Source organism: Nyctereutes procyonoides, unplaced genomic scaffold (assembly GCF_905146905.1).
Source record: "Nyctereutes procyonoides isolate TBG_1078 unplaced genomic scaffold, NYPRO_anot_genome, whole genome shotgun sequence".
Lineage (NCBI taxonomy): Eukaryota > Metazoa > Chordata > Mammalia > Carnivora > Canidae > Nyctereutes > Nyctereutes procyonoides.
Window position 1 is genome coordinate 11678558 of NW_026575035.1, and position 14338 is coordinate 11692895.

General features: G+C 36.3%; 1 protein-coding gene across 1 annotated transcript in view; it reads right to left on the minus strand.

The window, feature by feature from the left end:
- The window catches only part of PREX2 (phosphatidylinositol-3,4,5-trisphosphate dependent Rac exchange factor 2), a 283936-nt gene that overhangs the window by 42674 nt on the left and 226924 nt on the right, over positions 1-14338 (minus strand). The window lies entirely within an intron of this gene.

Consider the following 14338-nt stretch of genomic DNA (forward strand, 5'->3'; position numbering starts at 1 on the left):
TTGTATATGCCTCAGTTTCCTCTTTTGTAATTTGGGGATAATATCAGCTTCTATTTCACAAGCCTGCTACAAGATTTAATGAATTAATGTAAATAAATTGCTTAGAATAGTATATAACACAAATATTTTTTATTTTAGTATTTACAATAATATTATTATAAAAGTTGAAGAAATATATTTTCTTGTGACTATTGGAAAACAGTATCTAGTGTTCATTTATTGTGCAAGATTATAACAGTAATACTCAAAAAACTAATTTTAAACAGGGTACTGAGTTGAATTATTTCATCCACTAAACTATGCTCAGATTGGGCCAAATGGAGTCACCAAAGACCCTCTTCAAGGATACACTTGTTCTTTTTGTCACCAGGATGCATTGTGGTACCATTTTAATACACGAAGTTGAATCTTAGTGGCCTGCAATAATTAAACCCAATTTCCAAAGAATTATTGCTGTTTTGCTTATTAGCTCTTGACTCAATACTAAACTGAAATTGTAAGTAAATGACCCATGAAGACAGGATACATTTAAGTTATATTTAATCTACAATCTTTGATGAAGCAAAATTATTTTCAAGATGTGAACACTTAATATTGATGTACCAAAGTAAGTTCCATAATATTAGAATGATTGTCAGACAAGATATTGAAATAAAACTGATTAGGCTAGTGTTTTGAAGCACCTTTTAGAACCTCAAAATACTGTCAGATTATTACCAAACGCATGAGTAGTAGAGGGCAAAATCTGTGAGAGATGGTTTTATGCCCAGAGTCCCCCTCTACATGCGCATACATGCACACTCACCCACACAAACACACACACTGTTATTCCCATTAGCATTGTACCTCGTAATGACGTTTGGTGTTGTCTTTCTTTTTAAGATAAATTAGCATGGATTAATCTAGTTTTACACTTTAAATTAGGAAAACGTTAAGAGTAACTTCCAACATGAAAGTTATGCTGATTCTTACTGAGAATTAGCTTATTCATGTCTCAAATACAAATTGAACAATAACAAAAATTTTATAATAGCTCTGCATCCAAAGTTGGTTATTATTTTTTGAACTCCAAAAGATTTCCATGTACCATTTTGGAACAAGGGTGGTGCCTCAAAGCTGGAACCCACAGAGATAACCTTGATCAGATGTTCCCATGCCTTTCAAGTGTGCTTGATAGAAAAAGCAATATGGTGGAAAAGAGTACATGAGTCCATAGAAAATTATTCCCTCAGCCTAAATCCCACAGCTACCTGTTGCTCCTGAGCACATAAAGCTGCTAGGAATATGAGGATTCCACTCACCCCAAGCAGTGTTCTGCTCAAAATGACTGAGTTATGGTGGCACAAATGACTCTAACCTGGAACATCCATTAAGTGCCAAGAAAACATAGTTTCATTCAGCTGGCTGAGTCAATATCTATTAAGAGCATTGGATCAAGAGCAAAATCAAAGGCATTTGAGATACTTTTAAATTTTCTAATTTTCCCCAGTATCAGAAAGAGAGAAGAACAATCTAAGAGGATTGCTGGTAAGAGAAGAAGAAATGAGCCAGACTTGTATGAGGCACAAAAATACACCATAGGGCTGGGGTTAGATTAGAATGAGTGAGCCACTGAGAGAAGTCAAAGGAGCAGAGTCTTTAGTAGGGCCTTATAGATCCTGGCAAAGACTTTGGGTTTTAACTGGCCTCATTACCAAAAGACTGGGTGTCTTATAAACCTTATTACTGTGCATAAACATTCGTGTTCTCCTGAAAGTTCTGAGTGTCTCTTCATTTCAATTACACAGCTACAGATTTAGGCGAATACTATGAAAATCCAGGTAGGCACCACCATATTTTGACAGATCCTGGCACTTGGCACTTTTGCTTCACCTTTAAAAAAAAAATGAAACATTACAGATACAGGTGAGCTCTTTATTGCTCACCCTTCTCCACCCCACCCTTGTTCCAAACTCTCCCTCCTCAAGGCAAATATCACTCAGAAGCTGGCATTTCCTGCTTCCATGCTTCATGAAGTCACCCACACAGCTGTGCCAAATGGAGCTACCAAATAGCTGTGATCATTCTTCCAATTCTTGTCCACACTGATGTTATTAGAACTTCAACCTTTGGTGTTTTCATTTTCAATTTGCATATATTTGTTGGCTATCTATATTTCTTCTTTTTTTTTGTGCATTTGTATTTCTTTCTTTTGTGTAGTCTTGACTTTTTTTCACATAGAAATTAGTTATTACTTTTTATAGCAAGAGTTAAATTTGGTGACATTTAGAAGTTTCTGTTCCTCTTTACTTTTTTTTTTCTTGTTTTAAGCCCACACATTCTTTCTAGGCTTGCTTCCTCAAAATATCCAGATTTAAAAGTCGGAAATTCTATTAATATGTTTGATCAGTGTGTCTGGTATATGTCAGCATTAAATTCTGGAATCCAGATTACAGGACATTTTTCCCCCTCTATACTGCTCTTGGTGTTTGCTCTCAGTCTAGTTGTCTTTGTTTGGGGGTTAGTCTATATTTTTTTCTCTGATAGGTTAAGATTTTCTTTCCATCCTCAATGTTCTGAAGTTTTACCTCAATGTGTTTAGGCACATTGAGGTAAATTGATTTATTGTTATTTATCCAGATAAAACCAGGTTCTCAGAGTGTCTTTTCAATGTGAGGTGTATTGTCTTCAATTATAAAATAATCTCAGCTATTATTTCTTCACATAATCGGATTTGTTTTCTCTCTCTCTCTTTCTCTCTACACACACACACACACACACATGCTTTTAAAATCTTATTTTCCCATGACTGCATTTTAGGTGATTTCCTAAGTAATATCTTCCAAATGAAAAAAATTCTGTCACTGTCAAGTCTAGAGTTTGTATTTTCTACTGGGAATTTTATTTCAGTGACTATCTTTCACTTCTGAGATTTCTGCCTCTTACTTCATTTCTACCACTAATAGGTAACCTCCCCATAAGAACATGAACTGTCTATGTGGATATGGTTTTTATTTACTTGGGATCATTCCTGTATCTCTGGCACCCGTAATAATGTGTGGACCATAGTATGATCTTAATAAATATTTGTGAATAAATAACTAGATCACTGATTGTTTTTATTTCAGGATTTCCTACCTTTCTATGAATGGCAATCCTTTGTTAATATTTTGAGCACCCAAAATATGCTCTCCCAGGCTGTTTCAATATTTTAATTTCTTCCAGTCAAATTTATTCTCAGTGGTTGAATTCATTGGCTCTTTCCTAGTCTTAGGCTTTCTTTTGTGCTTTGGAATTTTGTTTTGCAGGTTCATTTGAAGTGGGAAGATTTTTATTTGGTTTTATTTAGCTTTTTGATCTACGTCCAACCCCTATCTCTCATTATCCTTCTCTTACAAATGATTTTGTGTTCATTTTGTACCCAGAATCACCCATATATAATCAGTTTCATACTGGAAATTCAAATACTACATTGTGCTGACATCTGGATTATTATCAGTCACATTACTGAACCAATGAGTGACTTGACTGGTTCAATTCCCAGTTTACCAGCCATGTCCCTTTCTTCCTGCCATATAAGCCTTTCCTGACCTCAAATCTATAGTCTCAAGTAGTGGGCAGCAGGTTTTTCATCCTCGCTCAGAAGCAGATGAGTCCTTCTCTATGTCCTGGCTTCAAGCTATAACACTGGCTCTGGATCTCCACCTAGTGTAGAATGACTTCAATCTCTTATTACCTTAGAAGAAGTTGTACTGGCCTTCTGGCCACCTCCAGGGCCCTCAGCACAGCTTACAACTCATCATTTGCATTTTCTTTTGATTTGTGGACCACTGAGATGATAAATTATGAGCTCAGCTGTGACTTTTATATTTTCTGACTTGGGATTTTACCTAACGTTGCTATATGTTTGGAGCAAAGGTCATGCTTCGAAGTCAGAACCCACAAAGATACCTTAAACAAATGTCCTAATGCCTTTCTTCAAGTGTGCTTGGTAGAGAAAGTAAAGCAATTAAAAAGAGTGCACAAGTTCACAAATTATTTAGCCTCCTAGGGTCTCAAGTATCTCATTTTTACAATGTATATTAAAATTATCTAACATGTATATGGCATAATGTTGAATATTAATCAAAATAAGAAGTACTCGGTGTGGCAGTAAGTAAACAGGACTCATTAGATAGTCAATAATAACTATTATTCAAGTACACACAATGGAAGGCATCTCCTGGAGCATTTTTAAAGCATAGCAAGGAATAAAAGTAAGGCCAAAACTTTCTTCTTTCCTCTAAGGCCACCTACAATATTTTCTGATCCATATAAAAAGTGAAAATTAAGGTAGGTACTTGGAGTCTACATAATTCCATGATCAGGGCACAAATAGCAGTTCACTTTAAAAAGAAAAGAGCCTTTCTTTAGGTTAAAGAGGACTGTTATTTACAGGGCTTAATGAGGTGTATTTGTTGTAGAGACCTCAGCTCTTCTATAGCTTGAATTATTTGGGAAAGAAAATATCCTGTAGGGGATCCCTGGGTGGTGCAGCGGTTTGGCGCCTGCCTTTGGCCCAGGGCGCGATCCTGGAGACCCGGGATCGAATCCCACGTCGGGCTCCCGGTGCATGGAGCCTGCTTCTCCCTCTGCCTGTGTCTCTGCCTCTCTCTCTCTCTCTCTCTCTCTCTCTTTCTCTCTCTCTCTCTCTCTCTGTGTGTGACTATCATAAATAAATAAATAAAAAGAAAAAGAAAGGGATCCCTGGGTGGCGCAGCGGTTTGGCGCCTGCCTTTGGCCCAGGGCGCGATCCTGGAGACCCGGGATCGAATCCCACGTCGGGCTCCCGGTGCATGGAGCCTGCTTCTCCCTCTGCCTGTGTCTCTGCCTCTCTCTCTCTCTCTCTCTCTCTCTCTTCTCTCTCTCTCTCTCTCTCTGTGACTATCATAAATAAATAAAAAAAATAAAATAAAAAGTTAAAAAAAGAAAAAAAAAGAAACTATACCCTTGATGTATAAAAAAAAAAAAAAAAGAAAAGAAAATATCCTGTAGAAGTAGTCCAGAGATCATTAGGATCACTTATGGAAAGCTTCACTACAGAAACCTCCACTACAATTGGTCACACTGAACAGTATTCCTACTTTCAGAAGTAGATGCTCCTTCAAAAAAAAAAAAAAAAAAAGTTGTCACGGTTCAGCCAGTTAAGAGGAGGAATATGTGGATTCTAATTCATTTAAAATATTTGACCTGAGTGGCTCAGTTGGTTAGTGCCTGCCTTCAGCTCAGGTCATGATCCCAGAGTCCTGGGATTGAGTCCCGCATCAGGTTCCCTGGTCAGTGAGGAGTCTGCATCTCCCTCCCCCTGCCTCTCTGTGCCTACATGCACACTCTCTCTCAAATAAATAAATACAATCTTTAAAAAAAAAAAAAAACTGATTTGGTAGAAATCTCAACACTTTCAATGGGGCAAAATCCTTAAAGGAAAAAAACCCAGATTTTATGAAGATAGTCAGTAGAAAAATAACTTTTATCAATTTAATTGTATAAATGCCCACAGAAACAATCTAATCTTTTCCAAGTTGCTATATAGCAGAACTAAAATAGAAAAAGCATCTAACGATATAACTGTGCCCTTCAAAATACTCTTAGAAGACAAATGCCTCCTACAAATACAGAATTAAATGTATTTACTGATCCAAACTTGGGCAAATAGTTAATATTTGATAATCTATGATTAAAGAAAATAAGAAATCATTATAAAATGTATTTATGTGCTGATGAAGTCTAGAGGAAAAAACCAGGAACTATAGCTACTTTGTTACTCTTAGGAAATTTACATAGCCAACATATATTTTAATTCAACTAATTACTTGTTAGAATAATTTAGAGTTGAAGTTGCAACTAATTTAGGTATTTCCCATCAGAAAAAAAGTCTGTTAGCCAGATAATTTTACCATCCCTAAGGTTTAGAGGTATTCACAAAACTTCGGTATTTTTCAAGAGTATGACAAACTGTTCACAGGAAATAAATTTCTAATGCACTTCCCTTAATTATGAAAGTCTTACAATGCCCCCTAATCAGAATTTATGAGCAAGTTAATGGCAAAATTGGATTAATGCCCAAACTGACCATAGTTTATTATGCTTCTGAGGTTAGTAAGAATGAAGTCATGGTCCTTTGTCTCATACAGCAAATCTTATTGAGACATTTTGAAAGTGCTGTTGCTACTTTATATAGGCTGGACAGTAAGTTTCCTTCCATGCTACCATATATCAGACTTCATTGTCAACTTAGTAAATTAACTCTCCATATAAAATTGATACATTGTGATAATATTTTTTCATTTGGTCCCTGTGGAATAAAATACCAATGAAATAAGCCATAATATCATAAGTTACAATATGTAATGGTATAAATATATCCAAATCAAATAACTACAATGAAACTAATCTCGGGCATTTATCTCATACAATCTAATAGTGAGACAGGTACATAGTTATCTATAATGCAAGGTAAACTCACTGACAGGTAAGTTTAAAGGTCAAAAAAGTTATTGGGATATACTTACATGAGGAAGAAGCAAGGCCATATAAATAAGAATATGGCATAAGAGTTGGGCTTTGTCAGATGGATGGGATTCTGGACAGGTCAAAATAGGAAAGCAGCCATTTCAAATGGAGGCAACATCATGAACAGCAGAACAGATACAGAAGTGGATAGAGCCAATCTGGCTGAAGAGCAGATTCATATAATGTAGGGAGAGAGAATGTTGAGTAAGTAGGCTGGATCCATACTGTGACGAAATTAAATATCAAGCTAAAGAGTTATAATTTGTTTGTTAAACAGTGGAGAGAAGCACTACACAGTAAACACTTAGCTACCAGTAAAAAAGTAAAAATAAATGGAAAGAAATACATGACACATGACATGAAAATTTAGGGAATTTAGAGCTGGAAGAAATCCTAGAAATGGAAAGAATTACTAAGCATTCAGAATAAGACCATGGTAATGAAAACAGGGAATTGATGTTTGCCATGAGAGAAAGAAAATGAACTTGGGGAACACTGAGATTAGTTTCTGTAGAGTGATGCAGGTTAATATACTAATTAAAAAATTAGGAAAATGCTTTCTCAACTGGGTGAAGAATTAGGATCATAGCTCTACAGAGTCTGGCAGATACTTCAAAGGATCAGGTTTTCACAGAAAGAAAGACAATGCAATAGCTTGATGTAAAATATTTAAACTTATTAATTTTGTCATAGGGGATACATGGAGGTTAAATCAGTGACAAAAGTGACATTCTTCTCATCTGGCACCTTTTTTATCCACTTTTTCTGGGCATATTGGAGGATATCCAATTTCCAAGAGAGATTGATTAAGGCATAAAAGCCGCTGGTGCTTTATAAATAAGGAGGAAAAACTATAGTATTCAGCTCAGCTCAGCTCTCTGCTATATTCTTGTTTTTTCTCCAGATCATTGCCTATGAGATCACTCTTTATTTATAATAATTTATGAAAATTTCTTACTTGGCCAGACACATCTATACTTCTTGTAATATTATGTCCTATCCCCAAATATTCTAAACCATATAAGGTAGCCTTTGGATTTTAACAGTTGCTCTGCATTTCAAAAAGGAGCTATAACAGTGTTTCTTCAATTATGGATATTAGTCATAGGCATAGTTAGATATATCATTATTACAATGGCATAGCAGTTGACTATAGATGTGACTGGGTGTCTGATGAGTATTATTGTTAAGCTGCATTTGCCTACCATAGCACTTAAATTAGGAAAAAATTCTACAAAAAATATTATTGAAAGACACTGATTTCTTATAAAAAGGAAAATTACCAGAGAGGTTCACCCTGTACCCATACTATGGGTAAAAAAACACATGATGAGTAAGTAGGTGGGAAAATGTTAATTTGTCCTTCTATGCTACCCACCTTCCATGGCCACAAGCATTAGCCCTGACTTTTCTGGAATGTGTTTTACTAAAAGTTACATAAAGAGAAATCCTGAGTAATGAGATAAACTTGGATTTGGTTGGATAAATATGTCTTCTGGCTTGTCAGAAATGGAGCACCCAAGGTTACAGTCCTTAGAGAATTGCCTGTATCAGTGAACAGCTCCATTTCTACTTGAATATTGGGAAAAGAAAATTCCTGGCAGGCTAAGGAAACAATCTGCATGAACCACACAGGGCAAGACCTTCCCACATTAAAAAAGGGATTTTGGGAAGCCTGGGTGGCTCAGTCACTTACATGTCTGCCTTTGGCTCAGGTCATGATCCCAAGGTCCTGGGATCGAGCCCTGGGTTGTTGGGCTCCCTGTTCAATGGGGAGTCTGCTTCTCTCTCTGCCCCTCCCCCTCCCCCTGCTCATGCTCTCTCTTTCTTTCATAAATAAAATCTTAAATAAATAAATAAATAAATACATAAATAAATAATGGATTTCTCAGACTTCTCTGATGCCCTGGAAAGAAAATCACAGTGTCAGAGGTAGTGGGGCTATGCCCTGTTACTCTTTACTGCTGTTGATACCCTCCTATCACTCTTCCTTTGATAACCTTCAATCAGTGAGTTCATTGTATTAAAATCCTGTTGTTTGCTTTCCAAACACTCCTTTACTGCATTCTGATTTTTGCTCCTCTTTTCATGAGTCTGCAAGGGTGATATTTCTTGCTTACACCTGCAACATTCATATATCACCAGACTTAAAATGTTGCATGTGTACATACTTTCTAATGGTGACACTGTGCTCTGCTACTGTAGAGCACAATCTCTGTGGAAATGGACAGAAAAAGTCAATCCTAAAAAAAAAGAAAGCTTTTCCAAGAATAAAGTTTAACTACATTACAAACAAAACATCTCATTACACCTAGGAAAAACAATAAAGCCAAGTAATAGTTCTATTTTTAAACTAAGTCTATTTAATTTGACAACAATTAGGTCTCAAGAAAGTTTGGCACCTCCATATTAAAGGGTAATTTTTAGATTTAAAATCATAAGTCTTTTTAAGTTTAAAGCCATAAAAGGCTCAACTGACATGAGGTTGACAGATCAGCTTCTCCTCCTCCACATCTTTCTCTGTACTCCTTATTTGACTCCAATTGACCTTCAAAATTACCTTCCTAAAGCACAGAGAGGAACATTTTATTACCTTGCTTAAAGTCATTCAGATTTCCCCAGTACCCACACCCTACAATTTGGGCATTCAATGACTATCCTAGCAATCTACCAACAGACTTCCCCTTCCCATCTCTCTCATCTCCCTCTTTGCCCTGCATGTTCATGCTGGATTCCCCCAAGACAATACCCACCCACAGGAAAACCTCCACACCTTCTCTCATATTATTCTATCTACGTGGAATCCCCTCTCATATCCTCTGCATGTCAAGATTCTTTTGATCCTTCAAAATCCTGCTCAAATATGGTATCTTCTTGGGAACTTCCCAACTGAAACAAATGTATCTCACTATATGATACCTGATTGCACTCACTCTGTCATCTTTGCTAGACTGCATACTCTCAGGGGGCAGAGAACCTTTTTTTTTTTTTTTTCCAAAAAATGTATTATCCTGGAGTACCTGGGTGGCTCAGTCAGTTAAACATCTGACTTCAGCCCAGGTCATAATCCTGGGGTGCTGGGATCATCCCCCCATCCAGCTCCCTGCTCAGTGGGGAGTCTGCTTGTCCCTCTCTCTCTGCCCCTCACCCCTGCTCCCACACTCTCTCTCAAATAGATAGATAGATAGATAGATAGATAGATAGATAGATAAATAAATAATTTGTAATCTCATAACCAAAGATGGTCCTGGGCACATGGAAAAAAATTGTAATCCCATAACTTGGTATATTACTGAAGTAAATTGAATTTTATTTCATTCAAGCTGCAAAGAAGTTAGTTACCATACTAACAAGCAACTGAATATATATGTGACTTAAAAGAGAAAAATAAATATAATAAATACTTTTAAAAATTTATTTATTGGGGGGGGGGCAGAGGGAGAGGGAGAGAGAGACACACAAGCAGATTCCTACCCGAGCATGGAGTCTGACATGAGGCTCAATCACATGATTCATGAGATCATGACCTGAGCCGAAATCACAAGTGGGATTCTTAACTGACTGGGGTTAAGCATCCCAGGTGCCCCAAGAAATACATTTAGTGTTTAATTTATAGACAAAATGATTATTATGCACGTTTTAAGAAGATATTTGAGGGAAAGATTCTTTTTGAGTTTATAAATATTAAGCTACATCTCAACACTGAAGTACAATAAAAGGAAAGTGTTTAACAATCATTGGAACCTCTAATTAGAGAGTAACAACCCCCCTCAGTGAGAGACAACTATGACCAGAGGGTCCCTGGCAAGAGCCACAGTAGTGTTGTTCCACCTATAAACGACTCTAGCAAAAAAGGATCAAAAAAAATAGTTATTTAGTTATGAATAAGAAAAGATTAAAATAAACATGATTGAGCACAATTACATTGAGATTTTAAGTGCCCAACTCCTAGCTTTTATATTTTTATACTAGAATCTATAAAAGAGCTATGTTTCTCTTTATTTTGTAAAATTCAAGGCCCTAAGTACAGTATTTAACACACAGTCACTCAATGTTAGTTAATATCATAATAATTGCTATTCATTCTTCAAAACTTTTACATAAAAATTATATATAAGGCATACAGTATGACGATCTGATATACATATACATAGTAAAATGATTACTGCAGTCAAGCTAATTAACATATCATCTCCTCAGTTGCCATTTTTTTAATGAGATGAATGGACATAAATTTACTCTCTAAAGCATATTTCCATTGCTCAACATAGTACTAAGTACAGACGCAGGTCCATACATTACTTCCTCTTCCCTTTCTTCTCCTTGTTCTTCTAGATTCCATATATAAGTGAGACATATCGCAATCCTCTTTGACATATTTCACTTAGCATAATGCTTCCTGGTTCACTCCACTCTATTCTGGTCTGCAAGTCTCTACAGAGAAATCCACTGTTTGCCTATGGGGGTTTCTTCTGTACATGAGGAATATTATTTTTCCTGCTGTTTTAAAACTCATTTGTCTTTGACTTTAGACAACTTTATTATGTGTCTTGGAGAAGATCTTTTTGTTTTGAAACTTTTGAAGGGCCTATGTGCTTCATAATCTCGGATGTCCAAATCTCTCCCCAGATTTGAAGTTCTCAGCAATCATGTCTTTAGATAAGCTTTCTGAGCTTTTCTCCACCACAGTACTTTCTGGGATCCCAGTAACATATAGGTTGTTTCTTTTAATGGTATCCCATAATTTATGTAGGCTCTCTTCACTCTTGTTCATTCTTTTTTTCTTTTTCTTTTTATATTTTCAAGTATCTCGTATTTGAGTGCACTGATTTTTTTCTTCTGCTATTAAGCTCTCTATTAAATTCCACAGTTAAATCATTGTATTTTTAAACTTTAGGATTTCTGGGTTTTTTTAATGGTTTTTATTTCTTTTTTGAACATTTTATTTTATTCATGTATTGTTTCCCTAATTTAATTGTGTTTGCTTGTACTGTGATTCACTGAATTTCTTTAAGAGAATTATTCTGAGTTTTTTTGTCCAACCATTATAGGTCTCCATAATTCAGGGTCAGTTACTGGAGATTTATTAATTTACTTTGGTGGTGCCATGCATCCTTGATTATTCATGATCCTTATGGTCTTGTGTTGGTGTCTGTGTATTTGAAGAAGTAGGCGACTCTTCCCATCTTTACAAACTGGCTTTTGCAGGGAAAACTTTTTACCAGCTAAACCATCCAGAGATTCTGGGGTAAGAAGGGGCATCTGGTAGAGTCCATGAATGAACAAGTGATGCTTTAGTCAGCAGGAGGCAGGCTTGGTATTGAGTCCACAGAGTTCTATGATGTCTGGTTCCATAGGAGCCTCTCTGGAGCCTGGGGTTTGTAGGGATTGGCATGGTACTGGTATAGGCCTGGTTCTAGGGTTCATGGTGAAGTTGGGTGCTCACTGCACTCTTCTTTCCCCATGGGGAGTGTGTTTCTCTTTAGGCTGGGCTAATGAGGTTTGGGGGAAGGGTGGTGGGGTTAATGTAATGCATATTTTCTTATTTCTATGATCCACTCAGGTACTATAATCCTTCACCCAGAATCTTTTGCTCCTGTTAAGATATTTTTGTTCATGTATAGTTGTTCAAATTAATGTTTCTGTAAGTTGAGGAACATTGGAAACTACTATACTATCATCTTGCCGGCATCACTTTCCATTGCTATTCATTCTTTAAGACCCACCTTCAATATCACCTCCTCTCTCAAACTTCTTCAATATCTTTAGAGTAAAAGGCTCTTCCATTTCCCTAGCACCTAGTACATTTCCTAACTATCCAGTGCGATCTACTGTGTGTACTGCAAGGATTTATTTACATCCCTCCTAATTACAAGCACCTTGAAGACAATGTACAGTTTATCTTGATTATTTCATTACTGTGCACAGTACTACCCACAAGTGTGAGTGCTTGATCTATTTTGGTAGAATAAATGAACTTCCTAAGTTTTCTAAATTAAATTTCCTGAATTTATTGATAAGTGACAGTTCTAAACCATTTCCAAGGAGAATGGGTCTTCCTTAAAAAAAAAAAAAAAAAAAAGTCTGTGCCAAAAAAATTGGAAACCATCTACATGAATGGTAGCTATTGGTCAAGAAAAAAATCGCCAAGCATAATAAATTTCCCCCATCTCAGAATATATGTACACTCTATTTTGCTTAGGAACTTTATAATAGGAAAAAGATAACTGTATGAAAAAGGTCACTGCCCTATCTTTAACCTCCAAAGTGCTTAATTAAAATCAGCTGAAGCAGCATGGAACTATCACTGTCTTCTACAATATTAAAGAAGACAACTATTCAGAAGTGAGTCTCATAAATAACCGTAGACATCTGCTTCAGAGGGAAGGGCAGGGAAAATATAATAAAACTAGAAATATGAATATACAGATATTAGAAAGATGTCCTTAGCAGAATATGGGAAATGAAAATTCATTAACTAACTAATGGGACTGTCTTTTGGTAATTTCATTCCTCAGATGAGAAAACTGATCAAAGGTAAGTTTTAAAGAACTATTTGGAATTGAATATAATCTCCATGAAGGCAGGGACTACATCATATTTCGTGTCTGCCCTGCATCTGAAACACTGACTCAAAGCAGTTGCTCGGTAAATATTTGTAAAATGAAGCAATAAGTAAATAATTTAAGAGCAAATGAGAATCAATATTGATTAACAAGGAGTAATCTCATGCACTACTGAGTCCTTCCCACAAAGAACAGTAAGTTCGAGCACCTTCATTTTTAACTAGATGAACTACTGAGAAGTAAATAAATTTTCACTGACTCCGTATCTTTCAGATACTGTTTGATAATCTCCTTCCTCTCCCATTTATATTTCTCCCAAAGAAGTGTAATTTGCTAATCCCACTTCCAACTTTCAACCTCTTCCCCTCAACTGATTGTATCCAGACCTCTACCTACTACCCTTCTCAAAACATTCTCCCTAATGATGTCAGTGCCAAGGACTTTACACTGGCCAAATCCAGTGGACAATCCCAGGCATTGTTTGAATATCTTCTTATATTTAGCACTCTTGGCCACCTCACTTTTTCACATTCTCTCTTCACTAAGTCTTTTGACATTGGCCTGGTGCTTTGTTGGTTTTCATATTCTCACTTAAGCTTGTCTTTTTTGCCTCCTCTGTGGGCTCCTCTCCCTTACCTACTTACTCTTCCAGCATGTTTTCTGCCCCACCTCACTATTCTCACTGGGAACACATTCCTGAGTCATTTTTTTTCCTCTAAGAGACCCAAATATGTACACTTCTAAACTCCAGATTTGTGTCTTTGTTCATTTGTTCAATAAACAATAATAATAATTTGTTCATTTGTTTAATAGACAATAATAATAATAAGTTGGGCACAATGGCAGGTACTATGGGTAAAAGGGTGAAAATAAGACAGTTATTTACATGTAAAGAACGTACATTTGAGAAAGGACAATAAACAGGCAATTACAGTTCAGTGTGATAAGTGACCCAAAAAAGTTTAGCAAAGTGCTAAAGTACATTAGTGAGTATTAGGACAAGTAGGCAGTAGGCAAAGGGAATGAAGGGTCTTTAATGCATAAGGGGAATCTTAAGAGTGAAAAAAAGAATTGTCCATTGAGATCATGGAATTTAAGTCTGTAAAAAAGCTACTTGAAAACCTGGGGAGAAGGGAAGGCATGAAGAAATGGCAGTTGGGAGATTACTCAGCAGATATAAACTGCAGTTGAATGAATGAATAAATGAAAGAAAGAAAAATAAAAGGAAGGATAGAAATGAA